Source organism: Coenobita brevimanus, chromosome 36 (assembly GCF_032717465.1).
Source record: "Coenobita brevimanus isolate Jiangsu-jjx chromosome 36, ASM3271746v2, whole genome shotgun sequence".
NCBI classification, from domain to species: Eukaryota; Metazoa; Arthropoda; class Malacostraca; order Decapoda; family Coenobitidae; genus Coenobita; species Coenobita brevimanus.
Window position 1 is genome coordinate 3,398,895 of NC_136989.1, and position 17,275 is coordinate 3,416,169.

Consider the following 17,275-nt stretch of genomic DNA (forward strand, 5'->3'; position numbering starts at 1 on the left):
CCTTACCTCTTTCCTGTGGGCAAGGGCAGGGAACATTTTATTTATTTATCTATCTATTGCCAGACGCCTTTATGCTGTAAGCGATGGCCACAAACAAATCGCCTCCTGTAGCTCTGTACCCCATCATTTTATTGCGTCCCCCCGTCCACACACCCTCTCTCATATACTTCTCCACTCCATCCCTCTATCTCATCCTGAGCCTCCCCCTCCCTCTTCTCCCTCCAGCTCACACACATACACTCTCCTCGCTAATCTCTCGCTCTCCATCCTTTCCACATGGCGAAACCACCTCAATGTATTTCTCCTAACTCTTTGTATCACATCCATATCCACATCACAACGCTCCTTCACTTCCTCATTAGTCAGTCTGTCTCTCCTTACAACTCCACATGCTCCACTCAAATAACTCTTTTCCACTGCTGTCATTCTTGACTTGCGTCCCTCTAACAATGTCCAAGCTTCACTTCCATACATTTGAATTGCTATCACAATACTATTATGTAACGACCTTTTTACTTCCATGATCACTTCCCTATTTCTTATCACTGCTTTCAAAGAACCAGAAACCTTTCTTCCTTGTTGCACCTTTTCAAGCACTTCACCCTCCAAACTTCAGTCCTTACTCTTCGCACTGTACACACATCTTCCATTTCCTCTTCACCCAACCTCACTGTACATTCACTGACTTCATTTCTCTCTAAGACCATAACTTTACTTCTCCATACAGTCAACTCACATTTTCCATTTCCTCTTCACCCAGCCTCACTGTACATTCACTGACTTCATTTCTCTCTAAGACCATAACTTTACTCCTCCCTGCAGTCAACCTTTGATTGCGTTTCATAGACTCTCTCGCCAGCTTATTCACCAAGCCTTGCGGTTTCCCTTCGTCGTCGCATAACAGTATAGCATTATCTGCAAACAATAATACAAGAAGTTTTCCAACTCTGCCCTCTCTCATTAGGGCCACTCCAATATCCAGTGCCCTAACTTGTACCTCTTTTATAACGCCATTCATATACAGATTAAACAACCATGGAGACAGGACACATCCTTGTTTCAATCAAAGGTTCAGATAGAAAAATTCACCCAGCTCACTATCCACATGCACTGCGGGCTTAGCACAATCGTACGTAGTCTTCACGGCATTCAGCAATTTCCCAGTTACTCCATATATTCTTAATATTTTCCACTTTCCTTGTCTATCCACTCTCTCACATATTTTCTCCAAATCCATGAAGGCAACATAAATTTTCTTTCCCTTCTCTAGAAACTATTCCACTAAAGACCTAAGAATGAACATCTCATCTACACAACCTCTTCCCTTCCTATAACCTCCCTGTTCATCTCCAAGTAATTCCTCTGTTATTTCCCCAACTCTGTCAGTAAATATCCTACCATATACTTTTCCTATTACACTAAGAAGACAAATGCCCCTATGATTAACACACACTTCTTTTTTCCCTTTTCCTTTGTACAAGGGACATAATTATACCTGACTTCCAATATTGTGGAATCTCCTCCCTCCCAGGCCAATATTTCGGGACTCTACCTTCCTCCCAGGCCAATCTCCTCGTCGTCCATATCCATTCTACTACACTCTCTCCCCCATGCTTCAGCAATTCACCACACACTCCATCGGTTCTTCGGGCTTTCCAGATTTTGCCAATCTTCATTGCTTCCACCACTTCCATCCTACTGATTTCTTCCTCTCCTCTCACCTCCCTCCTTCTTCCAGCCATTCTCCAGCCACTTATACTCCCATTACATTCGTTATTTATGTTTAACAGTTCCTTAAAATATTTTCTCCATCTGCTCACTTTTTCTCCCATCTCCACAACCAATCTACCATTTTTATCATTCACTCCTCTACTAACTTCTTCATTACCCTGTCTGACTCTCTTTACCTCCTTCCGGAACATTATCTTACATTCCGTTCAATTTAGAATCGAATTTCTTTCGCATTCTTGATCCACTCTCTTCCTACTCTGTCTTACGGTACCAATCTTTTCATCTCTCTCTTCCTTTCTACATAAAACTCTCTTCCATCTCTCAACTTTCTCTATCTCTTTGCTTCCCATCCACTCACTATATGCTTTGTTCTTTTGCACCACAGCTTATCTCATCTGTTCATTCTACCATACTGTTCCTTTCACCACCTTTTGTCTTCTCTTCACCTCACACACTACCTCACATCCTGCACAAATGTCTTCTGTGAAACTCTTGCACACACCTTCAACCTCGTCCATTAGCTACAAATCATATATGTCCAGTCTCTCCTCCACTGCTCTCTTATATTCTGCTTTAATTCCTTCCTCTTTTAATCTTTCTACCCTCTTTGCATGGACTACTTCTTCGTTTCCTTCTCTCCTTCTATTTCTCCGTTGCATTTGAACCTTGACTTTCACCACCACCGTGCTGCTGACAGTCTACTCCCTTAACCTCTGTATGCTCTTGCATCCATTACACACCATCTCATTCTGTCATCCACACAGACATAATCAGTCGTTGCCTCCTGTTCATTCGGTTCACTACCCACCCTTCTCATCACTCGCCATGTATACCTGTGGATTATTTTGTTCCTAATGAGGGTATTTACTGTCACCAACCTCCTCTTCACACAAATGTCCACTACAGCACTGCCATTCTCATCCACATCTGTAGGCACTCCCCACTCACTAACTACTCCATCCACCTTCACATTCCCTACTTTTCCTTCGTATCTCCAATCAAAAATACCCTCTCATTCCTCTCAACTTTTCCTATGCACGCTTCCACATTTGCCCAGAACTTTTCTTTCTCTCTGGAGGCACCATCTTGAGTTTGTACACACACACACACACACACACACACACACACACACACACACACACACACACACACACACACACACACACACACACACACACACACACACACACACACACACACACACACACACACACACACACACACACACACACACACGTTTCTATCACATCTTTTAATGTTATCTACACAATCCTCTAACAAAGTGAACATACTCACAATCGCTCCTGCCATCTCTTGCACACAACAATACATACACTTTCTTTGACCCTCTCATTCTCACCTACTGCTGCGGATAGATCCCATCCATACTCCCATTCTATCACACTCTCCCTTCACCATTTAGTCTCTGTTGATCCACATATGTCCTCTTTTGCACCATCAAACACCTGGATAGCCTCTCTCTTTCATCTTGTCATTCGCACCCTTTACGTTTCATGTTGCAGTCCATACCATGACCCTTGTTCTATCCTTGGTTGTCACCGAGACTTATGGTTTGCATGTGTAGTTAGTTGATTTCATGAGACGGGCATTAACTCTCAGCCAACCCACTTGGTCGCACGTAGGGAACACGTGTTGGTTGATTATAAGGTTACCAACCAACGTATTAAATGATTTCCTGATTTCCAGGAAGTCATTAGGCTTATCACTCAGTGTAGAATTACCCAAAATAGAGTGCCATTACACTTAGAGACTGGATGATTAGCGCCCCCATCACCATGCCCCTGCCCTGCTCCTTCACCCAGCACCCTGCCTCGCCCTGTTCCCCAACCCAGCACCCTGCCTCTGCCCTGTTCCTCCACCCAGCACCCTGCCTCTGCTCTGTTCCTCCAACCTGCACTCTGCCTCTGCCCTGTTCCTCCACCCAGTACCCTGCCCCTGCACTGCTCCACACAGAGCTCCTTGCCTCCAGCCCTTCCCTCTTTCCTGTGGGCAAGGGCAGAGAGCATTTTATTTATACTCTTGGATAACATTACTTAGGAAAGCTCTTTTTTTTATTGTTAATAAAAGGGTTACTTGGACCTCCCCAAAGGTAAGAGTGTCTGATAACATGAATATCATCATGTGTATATAAAAACAAAGTTTATAATAAGTCATTGGGCTGAAAAGGTTAAGCTGTATTGCTACTGGTCCAATAGATTCATGTGTTACTACCGCAACATCATTCAAGGATTGCACACACACACACACACACACACACACACACACACACACACACAAGGAGTGTCCAAACACTCTTACACGCCACTAACTGTCACTAACACCTAACATTCCTGGTTATGTCAATGTTGTCAATGATAATCACAAACTAACTTTGAAGGCTATGCTGATACTGTAGTTATAAGTGGTAATAGTAATGTAAAATGTGAGGACCATGAAAAAGGATGTAAGAGGAATGGAGGAAAGAATAAGGAAATCTTAGGAGTTGGGGATGGGAAACATGTAAAACAAAAGTGAAATCAGTAACGAAGGAGAGAATATAAGAAAGGAAAGGAAAAACTAAAGTGGTGAGGGAAGGAATGAAAGGTAACACAATGAGAGAATAGGAAGACGGATAAACAGAAACTGTTTTGCTGAAGTGAATACACTAGAATCAAAATCAACTTTTCAATCTCTTGAATAATACAGCCAGGATTTGAAACTGCCTCCTTATGAAATACTGTCCAGATGTATTACCACTTTCTTCATTACCACCACCAACCACTTCCTCCACTGCTTCCCTCTCTCCGACTACTCCCTTCCTCCTGCCCTTCCTACACTGGTTTCCTCTTTGCTTTCACTCTGTCACTTCCTATTCGCCTTCCCTCCTTCCATCGACTATCTCTTCCTTTCCTTCCTGCAGTGGCTCCCTGCCTCCCTCCACATTCACTTTTCTTCCCTTCCAACACTTCTTCCCTCCTTCTCTTAATATCTTCTTTCTTCCCTTCCTTCATTGCTTTTCTCTTCACTTCCACTTTCACTTTTTCCCTTCCTACACTGCTTTTCCCATCCTTCCATTTTCTCTTTCCTTCCTTTCTTGCAGTTTATTCCCCTTTTCTTTCACTTTTTACTTCTTTCCTCTGTTACCCTCTTTTCCTCCTTCCTACCCTTTTTCTCGCATCCTTCATCTTTTCTACTCTCTCTCGCTCTCTGTACTGCCTCGCTCCTTCTCTCGCTGTGCTGAGTAGCTCCTTCTCTTGCTGTTCTGCCTCTCTTTCTCCCCTTGTACTGTCTGCTTCCTTCTCTCACTGTACTGCTTACCTTCCTCACTTCATGTAATGCTTGCATCTTTTTCTCAATGTACGGTACTGCCTTACTCCTTCTCTCACTGTATTATCACCCTTCTTCTCTTCCTGTGCTGTCTCATTGCTTCTCTCCATGTACTGCCTGCCTTCTTTTCTCCCTGTAGGCTACTGCAGCCCTGTTAACTCCTTGTCATGCCTCCTCGCTTCCATCTTTGTACTGCCGTCTTCCACTTTTCCCTCTCTTGCCTCCTTCCCTTCCTTATGCTGCCTCCTTCCCTTCACCTCTTACCTCCATGTTTTATTCCCTCTATTATCTCCGTTTTTCCTTCCCTTTGCTGCCTCCTTCCCTCCCTATGTCTCTGTAGGGCTTTCATTCCTCACTGCCAAGGTGTATTTTCTCTCTCCTTCCTGCGAGTACATTATTACTTCTTCCATTCCCTGACTCTGTTATTTGCCTCCTTTCCAGTATAACCTCCCTCCCCTTCTTCTGTGTCTTCTCCCGCCCGCTCCCCATTCCTTTTCTGTGAGCATTTCCCTTCACTGCTTCTGATAACCCAGTGAGAGGTGCCTGACAGCCACTCAACATTGTGGGTAAACCCCTGTTTCAGTCCAACATTGAAATAGAAAAATTCACCCAATTCACCATCCACATGCACTGCAATCTTAGCGCCCTCATATACAGTACTGTATACTCTTTATGACATTCAACAGCTTTCCATTTACTCCATATATTGTATATAGTTAATATTTCCCACATTCCTTGTCTATCATTTCTCTCATATTCTTTCTCCAAATCCATGAAGGCCCAGAAAACTTCTTTCCCTTTTACAGAAACTTTTCCACTAAGGACTTTAGGATTAACTCTTATACACACAATCTTATCACTTCCTAAAATACTATTGTTTGTCTCCAACTGATTCCTCTGTTATTTCTCTAACTCTGTCAAAAATGTCCTACCATATACTGTTCCTATTACACTAAGAAGACAAATGCCCATATGATTATCACATACTTCTTTTTCTCCTTTTCCTTTATAAAGGGAAATAATTATACCTGACTTCCAACTCTCTGGGACTCTACATTCCTCCTAGGCGAATCTGCACATCTTTCATATCCACTCTACCAGTATCCCTCCTCTGCTTCCACATTTAAAGACACTTCATCAGTTCCTGGGGCTTTCCACATTTTGACTTTCTTCATTGTTTCCACTACTTAAATCCTACTGATCTCTTCCTCCCTTCTCATCTCCCTCCTTCTCCCAGCCATTTCCCAGCCACTTATAGTAACAAGCCATTCATTCTTTATGTTTAGCAATTCCTTAAAGTTTTCCATCCAGTTATTCACCTTTTCTTCCATCTCCTCTGGCAGTCTATCATTTTTATCTTTCTTTCCCTACTACCTTTTTTATCACCTTCTACTTGTAACTCTTTACCTCCTTCCGGAACATTATCTTTAATATCCTCCAATTTACACCCTGATTCCTTCCAAATTCCTCATCCAGTCTCTTTTTACTCTCTCCTACTAATCTTTTCATGTCTGTCTTCTTCTTCACATGTAACTCTCTGTTCCATCTATCAACGTGCTTCATGCCTCTGCTTCCTGTCAACTTACTATAATTATGCTTTCTTCTTTTGCACCACATCTTGTCTCACATCTTCATTCCACAATGCTTTTCTTTGCATCCGTTTTCGCCTTCTCATTAACTCACACACCACCTCATATGCAGCACAGATTTCTTCAGTGATTCACTTGCACACTTCATCCACCTCCCCCACCTGCTAAAAGAGAAATTTACTCAATCGTTCTTCCACTTCTCTCTTTTATCCTGCCTTTTTGGTCACGCACTTGCAACATTTCTACCCTGTTTAAAGGACTACTTCCTACTGCCTTTCCCTCCTATTTATTTTTCGCATCTGTACCTTGATTTGAACCAGCATCAAGTGGTTGTTGGAAAGTCCACTCTTCCAGCCTCTGTATACCTTCACATCCAGCGGACACCTTCTCATTTTCTCTTCCATACACACATAATCAGTCATCGCTTTCTGTTCATTCAGTTCACCACCACCCTTCTCATCACTCGCCATGTATATCTGTGGATCAATAGTGCCTAGAGAGGGTATTGGCTGTCACCAACCCTTTCTCGGCGCAATGTCCATAGAGCACTGCCATTCTCATCCACTTCAGGCACATCCCATTCAACAACATCTTCATTCACCTTCATATCCACCATTTCTCAAATTTAAAAAATTCTCACTCTCAAACTTTTCCATGCATGATTCCATTTTTGCCCAGAACTCTTTTCTCACTCTGCTTGCACGATCTTCCGTTTGAGCATACACACACAATCTCCCACGCCTGTATTCACAGTTTCAATCTTACTCACACAATCTTTTAACCAACTGGTCTATACTCTTTTCTCTTCTTCCATCTCTTGCACAGAACAGTACATACATCCTCTTTTGCCCTCTCATTCTCAACTAGTCCCTCACATATACCCAATCCATACTCCAAATCTCTTACACTCTCACCCCTCCATTTGGTCTCACACAATCCACATATGTCCATTGTTGCATCCTGAAGGGCCTGGACAATCTCTCTCTCTCTCTCTCTCTCTCTCTCTCTCTCTCTCTCTCTCTCTCTCTCTCTCTCTCTCTCTCTCTCTCTCACCTCTTCATTCGCACTCCTCACATTCCACACTGAAATCACATAAATCTCAGCAACTTAATCGTTTCTCATCTACCCTCATAACTCACTAACCTTCTATTCTAAACTTGCTTGACTCATTTGCTTTGATCAGAGTTGTGTTCTACATTTTTCCACAAATAATGCACCCAATCCTCCGTCATTTACACACCAATTTCACTCACTCCTTGACATTGTTTCCTCACTTATTGTACGATATTACCTCACTCACCCGCCTCTCACCCTCTCCTTCACTCAGTCATGTTCACACTGAACACCTTCCTTCCCTCACTCAACTAGATTATAATTATTCATTCATGTCACTGAATTATAAAACTTTAATTATAATAAGCACTCTTTTTGAATATACCACTTCATCTCTCTCTCTCTCTCTCTCTCTCTCTCTCTCTCTCTCTCTCTCTCTCTCTCTCTCTCTCTCTCTCTCTCTCTCTCTCTCTCCTGTTCTATCTCACTCTGCCTCTCCCTCCCCTATCATATCTCATTGTGTCTCTCCCTCTCCTACTGCCATTCATTTTGCCTCTCCCTCCTTACTGCCTCTCACTCCCTCTCTCTCGCTTTGCTACTCCCTCTCACTGCGCCTCTCCCTCTCATATCCTTTCACAATCTGCCTCTCTCTCTGCTACTCCCTGTCACTCTCGCACTCCCTTACATATTGCCTTTCACTGTCCTACTCCCTCTTTAAGGCTCTCTCATGCTTCCTCTCCCCTTCCTCTCTTTTCCTGTCCCTTTCTTTCTCTCCCAGCATATCTTTCTCTTCTACCTTTTTCTCTCTCCAGCTCGTTTTCTTTCTCCTGGTCATCTCCCTCTCCCCATTTTTTTAAGCCTCTCTCCTTCTTCTCTTACTCCCTCTTTATCACACACTATACCGTCTCCCTATACCTTTACATGTATATCTGTCCAATGTTTGCCTATATGCTTTCCCTCTTGCTCTCCTGTTCCCTCCTCGTTTATCCCTCTACTTTACCACCGTCTCTTCCTTACTATTCCTTGTAACTCTCTTTCCCTTTCTCTCTCTCTCTCTCTCTCTCTCTCTCTCTCTCTCTCTCTCTCTCTCTCTCTCTCTCTCTTTCTTACCACTACCCAGAAGATGAATGCTTCCCATTTTCATTATGCTATGTAAGTTTTGACAAGTAATATGTCATGTGAGAAATTATAATACTAGAGGACAATTATATAGGACAAAAACAGCTGCTGGTATTAAAAAACAAAGTGACTGGTTTTCACGCATGTATGTATATCTGTGTGTGTGTGTGTGTGTGTGTGTGTGTGTGTGTGTGTGTGTGTGTGTGTGTGTGTGTGTGTGTGTGTGTGTGTTAGTGTCACTTTGGGGTGGTGGGCTCTGATATAGCGTAATACAGTATATGTGTTTATATGTGAGATGTTTCTAATCGGTTTTTAGAGGAAGGATGGGGCAGGTGGTGGTGTGTGTTACAGTGTTAGGGTATATTAGTGTTCATTGATTGTGTGAGTGTGAATAGGCTATGTGTGTATGTGTGTTGTGTTTATAAATATTATATTACCGGTATATAACCCAGTGTTGCATGCAGTGTATGTTGTCTCAGCATGTACAGTATGGATTTGTATGTACCTACCGTGTGTGTGTGTGTGTGTGTGTGTGTGTGTGTGTGTGTGTGTGTGTGTGTGTGTGTGTGTGTGTGTGTGTGTGTGTGTGTGTGTGTGTGTGTGTGTGTGTGTGTGTGTGTGTGTGTGTGTGTGTGTGTGTGTGTGTGTGTGTGTTGCTTAGTGGCTCTGTGTTTGTGTTTATTTGTCGGGGTTGTTCATGGCTGCATCAGCGGGTGATTTTTTTTTTTTTTAAGCAAGGAAGAAGGATCAAAAGGCCAGCATTCCTCAAATTTTTCATTTAAAAAAAAAACAAAAAAGATAACAGAGAGCTACTGTAAATTCAAGATCCGTTATTTTCGAGATGCCTGAGCACACTGCTTTTGAAAGACTGGAGATCATGGGCAGTAGGAAATACAGACAGAGGGAGACAATTCCATAGTTGGCATGCTGCGCAGTGGAAGGACTGGGAGTAACGATTAACTCTTGGATTAGAGAGTTGGAGAGAAAAGCGATGAGAGTTTGTTGGTTGACGTGTGCTTCGCCCCCGCCGTAGTTGTGGAGGGATGCAAGCAGACAGTTTGGAGGACCAGTGACCATAGAGGTAGTGACAGAAAGGAGATAAAGATGCAGCAGTGTGGCAGATAGACAGAGGTGGAAGGGAGCCAGTAAGAGGAGGAGAATTACTGAGACGGAAAGTATTTGACTCCACCTCGTTGAGAGGAGCTGTACTGTATGTGGGAATCCTACTCATACATGAGAGGTCTACACAGGGCAAATATAACCTGTGTATAAAATCAACAACTGTGCAAGGGTAAAGAAGGCACAGGGTAGGCTAAGCACACCTAATCTCCTGGAAACAGATTTTACAAGACAGGTACGGTAATATGTTCTTTCCAAGATGGATCCCAAGTTAATGAAACCCCAATAATGTTTAAAGGTAATGCAGGATTGAGCTGGATATTGTTATGAATTAGAGAGTACTCCTGTGGAAGACTCTCTGGTCGATAGACGTAAGAACTGAGTTTTTGATTAAATAAAAATGACATGATAACTTATACTCCAATCAGAGATATGAGCTAAGTCAGACCTAAGGTGTGCCTTAGCCTGATCCCTTGTTTGTTGAAGTGGCTGCTAAAATGGACACTGGGGGATGCAAATGGAAAGGTGGAGGTGGAGTCATCAGTGTATGAGTTGATGGGTTAGATGTGCAGCTTATAAGGTCAGTGATGAATAAAATGAAGACAGTAGGTGATAGGTCAGAGCCCTGAGGAACAGCACTATTAATAGCTCCTGAAGAACGGTGGCCGTCTACAACAGCAGTTATAAACCGACCAGAAAGGAAGCTAGAGGTGAAGACACAGATAAGATAGAAACCATAAAAGTGCAGTCTGGAAAATAAATATTTATACGACAATCAATCGAAAGCCTTTGAAGTGCAATGGCACAGCTATTGCCAAAGACCCGAAAGGAGGATGACCAGGAGTCTGAAAGGTAAGTGAGAAGATCGCCAGTGAAGCATCCCTGCTGGAACCCATACTGACGATCAAAAAGAAGGTTGTGGTAAGATGATTTAATTTTTGTTTTATTAAGAAAAGTGTCAAAAATTTTTTAAAAGAAGGATGCTAAAGCAATTGGGAGATAGTTACAGGGACGGGAATGGTCACCCTTCTTTGGGATAGGCTGAATGAGAGCAAACTTGTAGCAATAAGGAAATGTACAAGTTGACAAACTTGAAATAGTTTACATATTCACTCTGTAACCACAGAGGCACAGCTCTTGACGACAACAGGAGGGACCCCATCACGTCCATATGCCTCGCTAGTACTGAGGTCAGTGATGGCAGAAAATACATCAAAGGAAGAAATTTTTGTGTCAGCAATGAGGAAGTCAGAGGGGCAGGGGGAAGTGATGGAGGAACAGTACCGGCATCGTCTAAGGTCGAATTGGAGGAGATAGTCTAACCGAAGAATTCTACTTGATCATTAGAAAAAATAGACATAGAGCCATCGTTGTGGAAAAGAGGAGGGAAGGATGATGAGGTAAAGTTAATAGAAAAGTTTTTGACAAGATGCCAGAAGGAGCGGGAAGAATTCGATTTGGAGAGTTGAGAGCATTTAATACAAATTAAATTATGTTTAGCAGTGAGAAGAACAAACTTAGCCCGATTCCTGACAGAAACATAAAGGAGATCAGCTTCAGGGGTGGGTTGGCTCTAGTACCTTTTGTAGGCCTTCTCCTTTTTGTGGACAGTATTAGAACAAGCGTGATTAAACCAAAGTTTTTTGGCATTAGTCATAGGATACGAGAAAAGATTGTATGCTTTCATGCCCGAGAGAATACCCTCAGTAATGCGCAAGGCACACTCAGATACCTGTTGGCCATGAAAGCAATAATCATTTCCGGGAAAATCAAAGAAGTATGGTCTGAAGGCCTAACGATCTGCAGCTCCGAAGTGTCATAACTGACGCTTCTAGGGAATGTCCTTTTCGCTGTTCTGGAGTGATAGGTTAAAACGATAAGGTTGTGACTGCAGGAGCCCAACGGAGAGGAAAGATTAACAGCATCAGCAGAATGATTAGTTGTAAGGAAGGGGTTAAGAATGTTGGAACTCTCTCCAAGGTGGTCAGGGATATGGGTAGGGTGCTGTATAATCTACTCTAGGTCATTAAGGATAGAAATGATGTAGGCTTGCTCACCAGATGCATCAGCGAATGGAAAGGACACCCGAAGGTGGTGGTCAACATTAAAATATCCTAGAATGGAGATTTCTAAGAAAGGAGAAATAGAGAGCGTGTATCATCTTAGAAGTAAGATAGCTGAAGAAATTTACATTGTCAGTGTAATAAGGGAATAAGTAAACAGCACAGATAATTATTAGTCACAGAATGACAGGAAAGCCGAAGCCAGAGAGTAGAGAATCCAGAAGAATCATTTCCAGGAACACGGAAGCAAGATGCATTGATGGGTACATATACACAACAGCCACCTTTGGCTTTGTAATGAGTATAGAGAACGTGGGAGGATTCAGAGAAGTGCTTGTGTGCAGTTGTCTCAGACAGTCCAGTTTCAATTAGCAAGAGAAGGTGAGGTTTAAAGGAGGAGAGGTGGTATTCAACAGGGAAAAAGTTAGAAGAAAGGTCACGGATGATTCAGAAATGAAGAGGAAGTGAGTCAGACAGTGTTTCCAGGCATCTAGCTTGGCCGTCACCGGGAGAGGGGTGGATGGAAGGGGTTTTGATGCCCCCCCCCCCGGGGAACTTCGATGCTTGGTTATGAGACACCGTTTTTATTTGGGGGGAGGTGAAATTGTGAATAGGAAGTGTAGTGTGTAACGTGAATGTAGTTTGGTGTTGACAGATAGAGGAACTTGTATTGGAGAGCATGCTGGCCTACTCTCTGAGTTTGTGTGTGTGTGTGTGTGTGTGTGTGTGTGTGTGTGTGTGTGTGTGTGTGTGTGTGTGTGTGTGTGTGTGTGTGTGTGTGTGTGTGTGTGTGTGTGTGTGTGTGCGTTTGTGTGTGTGTGTGTTGAATGTTAGGTGTGTTGTAAGATGATTTCTGTCCCTTTCTGTCTGTCTCTCTCTATTTGTCTGTATATCTGTCTGTCTCTGCACTAGTGTTTGTGTGTGTGTGTGTGTGTGTGTGTGTGTGTGTGTGTGTGTGTGTGTGTGTGTGTGTGTGTGTGTGTGTGTGTGTGTGTGTGTGTGTGTGTGTGTGTGTGTGTTAATATTGTTGTTGTGGCCTCTGACATTGAGTAAAATATGGGCATGTATGTGATTTATCTCTACACGGTTTTAGAGCAAAGATCGACCCTGCGTCTCAGACTCTGTCCTTGTATTAGTCTGTATTACAGTGAAATATTTGTGTATGTGAACATGTGAATATACATTGTGTGTGTCGTGTTCGTCAGTATGACATTTGGTTGAGTGTTGTGTGGAAAGTCTGTTGTGCCAATAGTCATGTACTTTCATGCACCCCGTGTGTGTGTTTGTGTGTGTGTGTGCATTTATTTTGTGTGTATGTGTTGTGCTATACGTTTTATTTTTGTATGTGTCCCTTTCTGTGTTTGTTCTGCTCTCGTTTGAGTTTGAGTTTGAAAAAATATGTGTTTGTGTGTTTGGTGTATGATAGCTTTTTCTTTGCGGTTATGCTTATGTCTAAGGGTATGTTACATAGGATACAGTGCGTATGTGGTGTATTGCATGTGTTTATGTATGCATGCCTGTGTTGTAATACTGTTTGTGTATACCTGGTTGCATATGTGTGTACGTCTGTAATATGTAAAGTTGGGCGACTCGGTAGTTGTGTAATTAATTTCTGCTTCTTTGTCTTCGTGATATATCAAATTCAGATGTGGCATTATTTGGGAGTGTGCTGTTTATATAAGTGTAGGTATATTTGTTCGTGTGCGCATGAGAGAGAGAGAGAGAGAGAGAGAGAGAGAGAGAGAGAGAGAGAGAGAGAGAGAGAGAGAGAGAGAGAAGGTAGTATAAAGGGAAAGAACGATATATAAGAGAGTGACAGAGGGGGAAGGAAGAGGAGAAGGAGAAAGAAAGGGACAGAGGGGAGAGATATAGAGGGATAGAAAGAGGGTAGGTGAGAGAGAAACAGAGAGTAAGAGAGGGAGAATTAGAGGGAGAGGAATGTGAGAAGAGGGAGTTGATTAGGAGAGAAGCAAAGATGGAGACGGAGAAATAGAAAGGCAGGAGAGAGAGAGAGAGAGAGAGAGAGAGAGAGAGAGAGAGAGAGAGAGAGAGAGAGAGTATGTGTGGGAGTCAGTGTCTGCTTGAGTCTGTGTCTATGTATGTGTCAGAGAGAGAGAGAGAGAGAGAGAGAGAGAGATAATTGTGTTGCTTCATGGACTGGTAATGTGGTGCTCATGTATACACTCGTGTGTAAATATGTACCTTGTCCTGACCTGAACCCCCCAGAGCACCCTGCCTCTGCCCTGTTCCCCCACCCAGCACCCTGCCTCTGCCCTGTTCCCCCACCCAGCACCCTGCCTCTGCCCTGTTCCCCCACCCAGCACCCTGCCTCTGCCCTGTTTCCCCACCCAGCACCCTGCCTCTGCCCTGTTCCCCCACCCAGCACCCTGCCTCTGCCCTGTTCCCCCACCCAGCACCCTGCCTCTGCCCTGTTCCCTCACCCAGCACCCTGCCTCTGCCCTGTTCCCCCACCCAGCACCCTGCCTCTACCTGTTCCTCCACCCACAACCCTGCCTCTACCCTGTTCCCTCACCCAGCACCCTGCCTCTGCCCTGTTCCCCCACCCAGCACCCTGCATCTACCCTGTTTCCCCACCCAGCACCCTGCCTCTGCCCTGTTCCCAAACCAGTACCCTGCCTCTGCCCTGTTCCTCCACCCAGCAACGTTGCTCTGCTCTGTTGCCCAACCAGCACCCTGCCGCTGCCCTGTTCCCCCACCCAGCATTCTGCCTCTGCCCTCTTCCCCAAACAGCATCCTGCCTCTGCCCTGTTCCCCCACCCAGTCCTCTGCCTCTGCCCTCTTCCCCAAACAGCACCCTGCCCTCTTCCCGAACCAGCTCTGTGCACTAATTCCCACAGAGCTCCCTGCCTCCAGTCCTTACCTCTTTCCTGAGGGCAAGGGCAGAGACCATTTTATTTATTTATCTATCTATTGCCAGACGCCTTTATGCTGTAAGCGATGGCCACAAACAAATCGCCTCCTGTAGCCCTGTCCCCCATCATTTTATTGCGTCCCCCCCGTCCACACAACCTCTCTCATATACTTCTCCACTGAATCCCTCCATCTCATCCTGAGCCTCCCCCTCCCTCTTCTCCCTCCAGCTCACACACATACACTCTCCTCGCTAATCTCTCACTCTCCATCCTTTCCACATGGCCAAAACACCTCAATATATTTCTCCTAACTCTTTGTATCACATCCATATCCACGCCACAACGCTCCTTCACTTCCTCATAAGTCAGTCTGTCTCTCCTTACAACTCCACATGCTCCACTCAAATAACTCTTTTCCACTGCTGTCATTCTTGACTTGCGTCCCTCTAACAATGTCCAAGCTTCACTTCCATACATTTGAATTGCTATCACAATACTATTATGTAACGACCTTTTTACTTCCATGATCACTTCCCTATTTCTTATCACTGCTTGCAAAGAACCAGAAACCTTTCTTCCTTGTTGCACCTCTTCAAGCACTTCACCCTCCAAACTTCAGTCCTTACTCTTCGCCCTGTACACACATCTTCCATTTCCTCTTCACCCAACCTCACTGTACATTCACTGACTTCATTTCTCTTTAAGACCATAACTTTACTCCTCCATACATTCAACTCACATTTTCCATTTCATCTTCACCCAACCTCACTGTACATTCACTGGCTTCATTTCTCTCTAAGACCATAACTGTACTCCTCCCTACGGTCAACTTTTGATTGCGCTTCATAGACTCTCTCCCCAACTTATTCACCAAATCTTGCGGTTCCCCTTCGTCGTCGCATAACAGTATAGCATTATCTGCAAACAATAATACAAGAAGTTTTCCAACACTGCCCTCTCTCATTAGGGCCACTCCAATATCCAGTGCCCTAACTTGTACTTCTTTTATAACGCCATTCATATAAAGATTAAACAACCATGGACACAGGACATATCCTTGTTTCAGTCAAAGGTTCAGATAGAAAAATTCACCCAGCTCACTATCCACATGCATTGCGGGCTTAGCACAATCGTACGTAGTCTTCACGGCATTCAGAAATTTCCCAGTTACGCCATATATTCTTAATATTTTCCACTTTCCATGTCTATCCACTCTCTCACATATTTTCTCTAAATCCATGAAGGTAACATAAATTTTCTTTCCCTTCTCTAGAAACTATTCCACTAAAGACCTAAGAATGAACATCTGATCTACACAACCTCTTCCCTTTCCATAACCTCCCTGTTCTTCTCCAAGTAAGTCCTCTGTTATTTCCCCAACTCTGTCAATAAGTATCCTACCATATACTTTTCCTATTACACTAAGAAGACAAATGCCCTTATGATTAACACACACTTCTTTTTCCCCTTTTCCTTTGTACAAGGGGCATAATTATACCTGACTTCCAATATTTCGGGATCTTCCTTCTTCCCAGGCCAATATATCGGGACTCTACCTTCCTCCCAGGCCAATCTCCTCGTCGTCCATATCCATTCTACTACACTCTCTCCCCCATGCTTTAGCAATTCACCACACACTCCATCGGTTTCTGGGGCTTTCCAGATTTTGTCAATCTTCATTGTTTCCACCGCTTCCATCCTACTGATTTCTTCCTCTCCTCTCACCTCCCTTCTTCTTCCAGTCATTCTCCAGCCACTTATACTCCCATTACATTCGTTCTTTATGTTTAACAGTTCCTTAAAGTATTTTCTCCATCTGCTCACTTTTTCTCCCGTCTCCACAACCAATCTACCATTTTTATCATTCACTCCTCTACTAACTTCTTCATTACCCTGTCTGACTCTTTTTACCTCCTTCCGGAACATTATCTTACATTCCGTTCAATTTAGAATCGAATTTCTTCCGCATTCTTGATCCACTCTCTTCCTACTCTGTCTTGCCAATCTTTTCATCTCTCTCTTCCTTTCTACATATAACTCTCTTCCATCTCTCAACTTTCTCTATCCCTTTGCTTCCCATCCACTCACTATATGCTTTGTTCTTTTGCGCCACAGCTTATCTCATCTGTTCATTCTACCATGCTGTTCCTTTCACCACCTTTTGTCTTCTCTTCACCTCACACACCACCTCACATCCTGCACAAATATCTTCTGTGAAACTCTTGCACGCACCTTCCACCTCGTCCATTAGCTACAAATCATATATGTCCAGTCTCTCCTCCACTGCTCTCTTATATTCTGCTTTAATTCCTTCCTCTTTTAATCTTTCTACCCTCTTTGCCTGGACTACTTCCTCCTTTCCTTCTCTCCTTCTATTTCTCCGTTGCATTTGAACCTTGAC